The sequence below is a fragment of the Centruroides sculpturatus genome, unplaced genomic scaffold (assembly GCF_000671375.1).
Source record: "Centruroides sculpturatus isolate CEXI.00-Female unplaced genomic scaffold, Cexi_2.0 scaffold5552, whole genome shotgun sequence".
NCBI lineage: Eukaryota > Metazoa > Arthropoda > Arachnida > Scorpiones > Buthidae > Centruroides > Centruroides sculpturatus.
In genome coordinates, this window is record NW_019389639.1 from 1 (window position 1) to 4,222 (window position 4,222).

General features: G+C 37.7%; 1 pseudogene; it reads right to left on the reverse strand.

Moving 5' to 3' along the window:
• Positions 1 to 1,470: 1,470 nt before the first annotated feature.
• Positions 1,471 to 2,160, reverse strand: LOC111617322 (annotated as a pseudogene).
• Between the last annotated feature and the right edge of the window lie 2,062 nt (positions 2,161 to 4,222).

Consider the following 4,222-nt stretch of genomic DNA (forward strand, 5'->3'; position numbering starts at 1 on the left):
TACCATTGGCTTTTGAATGGTTAAACTGTTTTGTATATATGTGTTTTCCTATTTATTTTATATATCCAATTATACCATTTGTCGTGGCGCAGTATAGCCTGCATGGCTTTTGTGCCAATAAAAATTAACCAACCAACCAACCAATTAAGATCGCACAAGAACAAATGGAGAACGTGTCGTGTCTACTGAAGAGCAAGAACACAAGTGAGAATTTCTGAAAGCATTCAAAAGAAGAACAGAGAGACCTAAATTTTAGGAACAAACATCTGACATTTATTGCAGTCATAAACTGTAACATTTGAGAACACCAGTATCGGAAACTTTTGTACTTATAGTACAATACACATTTCCATTTAGCAAATTTTTATTATAAGTTTTGAGAATTGATAATTACCTGAAGGTGTTTGGAAGTTCTTTTTTAATGCTTGTATGTGTAAAAAATTTTACAGAAATACATAACTTATCACCATTCATGATTGTTGACTAAAACATATATATATATATATTTACAAAAATTTATAAAATTCAAGATTTGAAAAAATGAGAAAATTTTTTTGTATAAACACGCGATCAGTCTGTTATATGTTACATAGACAGGTCTATTTTTTCTAAAAAAAACTCCCTGTCTCTAAACCAACATAGAGATATAATATGGTCTATAGTTTACGACGCGACTGGTTTGGTGGTTGAATTTTGTAAATCTACGTCAACACACATTTGTGCATCGATGGTGTATATTTGATTTTGTTTGTTTTATTTATACTATAATAATAACAGAGCACTATAATAAGCGATTTTATAATAAGCGATTTTATAATAAGCGATGATTATAATAAGCACTGTATTTTTGCTGTGCTGGTGAGAACTTTCTACTAAAAAAAGCTAGTGGCTGCCAGTGGTTAGACACTTGTTGCTGCAATGCAGCTCCCATTGTGGTGTCAGATGCATTGACGACGATTGCCAGTGGTGCTTTTGGCGACGGATGAGCCAGTGTGGCGGCGGTTTCCACTAAGTCAGACTTGCACTTCTCAAAAGCCTTTGTCTTTGTTTGTGACAGCTCGATTTTTATCTTATCCCCCTGAGTCGTCCCTTTAAGATAGGCGTGTAAGGTTGCCTGTGTGTGGGCTGCATGTGAGATAAACCTCCTATAGAAATTTGTCATTGCTAAAAATCGACAGAGTTCTCTGATGGTCGTTGGCTTAGGGTATTCCCTTATGGCCGATACTTTGCTTGATAAGGGTGTAATGCCTGCTGGGGATATTAGATGGTCCAAGAAGGGGATAGTTGATTTGCCTAAGATGCATTTTGAAGCATTAAGCTTCACACCATATTGGGTAAAACGTTTGAATACCAAACGAAGGTGTTGTAAGTGTTCTGTTACATCTGCTGAGGCAATGAGCACATCATCAAAATATGGGATGCAAAACTCCAATCCTTGCAGGACCTGATTCATGAAACGCTGGAAGGTAGCAGCTGCGTTGGAGAGACCAAAGGCATAAAAAGATATTCAAACAATTCGAATGGCGTTGTAACTGCAGTCTTCGGAACATCCTTTGCTTTTACTGGAATCTGGTGGTATGTCTTTGCTAGGTTTCAGGTGGAGTATATCTGCTTTCCTTCCAACATTTGGATGCAGTCCTGAATGTGTGGCACGGGGTATCGGCCTGAAGCTCTGACGTGTTCGTCTACCATCTCTGCCAGCTTGTCGAGACTGTCATTGGAGATAGCTAAGATCTGTTGAACATTAGATGGCAATCATTGCAAAAAAAGTGACTTTAGTAGGTCGTCGCCTATGTGAGCTGACGCTTTGCTGTGCATTTCTAAGAGTAGTCTGGACGGCTTCTTATCCCCTAGCTGCATTCCTGATATTAAGTCCTTCAGCCTCTGTGCCTTGCTGTTCGCATATTGCTGGCACAGACGGGCTTTAAGAGCCTCGTATGGCTTATCTACCAGGGGATTTAGGATGATATTTGCCACTACTGCTAGCTCCTTGGTCTGGAGTGCCGAAACCACGTGATAGAATTTTGTTACTACTACTGTGACTCCCGCTAACGAGAATTGCGATTCCATCTTCTTGAACCAAATTTTGGGGTTTGCTCTCCAAAATAGTGGTGGTTTCACAGAAACTTTGGCAACTGTCTTTGTTTGCGATGATTGCATCTCTACTTCGAGGGTCAGTTGAGAAAACAAAATTCTTGTACTTATGACTTAATGTCCAAAAATAGTTGTTCAGCTCTTGCTGTGACGACCCACAAACTTTTGGATCTCGAGTGTGCGGGTTAGTGAAGCACGTGGTCGACGAATTCGCTAGATCTTCTAATTTGCTGGAAAAAACTGTTTCCTCACTTTGTTTAAGTTCAATTGAGAATATAGTTGTCTACTTCTGAGAAATCTTTGCGTGATTTTTGCCGATGCATGTTGATTGCCATTGGGTGGTCAATGTCCCTCATTCTTATGCGTGTTCGAGTCCTTTGTTTGGCTCACCAATGTTGGGTTGTTCCCAACTAGTTGATATAATAATTAACTGATTGACAAGATGTATCAATATTATAAAAACACATTTATTCAGAGATAACAAATGGCTAACTCCAATTTTAATATTACATGGGGTATAAGCAGTCGTACGAAGCGTGGAGCATAGCTACATGCAGCCAAGTGCTAAGACAGATAGTCCAGAAGTGAGTTAGGTCTTTTGATCCTCCTACGCTACTGCTCTGGCCCTTTTATCGCTTTACAGAAAGTGGTCTGCGACTGTATCTATACATGAAATAGCTTGTGACTGTTACGGCTTAACAAGAAATAGATCGTGATCGCAACACTACTTATGTGTCCTCTACTGGCCAATCTGGCTGCCAACATGAGCTGAATTGGTGAAAGGTGACAACTTGAACAAAAATGAGAGGCTCGAGGGAAATACCTGAAACAAGCAAAAAAAATAGTTGCGAAGCACTACACATGCGATCAAATTTTGAAGGTTAATGTTTGAGGGGTCGCAGTGAGTCGTGAGATGATTTTAGCAGGACAGTATGTAGGCTAGTGAAATTCATTTTTATAATAAAAAGTTTTTACGTATATATCATATCAACTAAAAATTTACATACATTCGGAGTTTGACTCGGAGTCATCTTGTTCTATGGACACACTTGGTGCTTTTAGTAATTTTAGAATGTTAACGGTTGTGGGAATCTAAGGGCTGTTTTTTTTTTTAATTTTTAACGAAAAGATATGTTTCCCTTTTACTGTTCGTTTTCTACAGAGTTAGGAATGAGAAAATAGGGAATATTGACTTAACTGTCAACAAGTCTTATCCTTCCTCGCATCGACTTACGAAGTTATCGCAAATATGTGAGAAAGTTGACACTAAGTTAGTTTAAGGAGGAAATCTAAAACAATTGAAGGAAATACAAAACCTTGTTTTAATCAGCCAGCTATGACATTTTTCACCTGTCATCGCTACCAAACAAACAGACACCAGATCAGATTCCCATAGTTAATACACATATAAAGCAAGTGCGCCTATTTTCAGGGGTTCAATTAGTCCTTAAGGAGTATCTGTGGCTCTGTGTCCAGTGTAAGTGTCCTCCTGATCGTCTTCTTTATTTCCCTTGGATATTTGCCTCTTGGAAGATCTCCCTATTAATCGCCAATCCTATTTACTGCCAATTCTGGAGAGTTTCGCCAACATCCAATAAAACTGGATCGGGAATCATAGGCCATCAGAAAGAGGTATTTTAGTATTGTAAACACTCTCTCTTGTTTCGGTATATCTACTCGGTCATTTTAAAGTACAAGTACTTGGATAGTTGATATCAAGCCAATCTTAAATGTACTATCAAACGAAGATGTATAGTTGATTTAGTGAATGTCTCTTCAATCTGAAAAAATCTTTTCGGTAGACTACCTCACAGCCAATTCAGGTTATAAACTCCTTTTATTGCTTTTTACAGATGCATTTTGAGCTATGTTAATTTACTAGCTCCTCCTCAGTGCTACAAAATAAATTAAATTTTAAAAAATTGATAAAAAACAATTCGGGTAGATGATGTTACAATAAAAATAAAACTACATTTTATAATACCTTTAATGGTTTCCATGAGTTTCTAATTTTTTCCACACTTATACGGTACTTTTAGTCCTGTTTAGAATATTTTTATTAGCGTATGCAATTATTCAAAGGGTTTGTATCTTGTATCGTAAAAAGGTCTGCTTGCTACCTTATAAC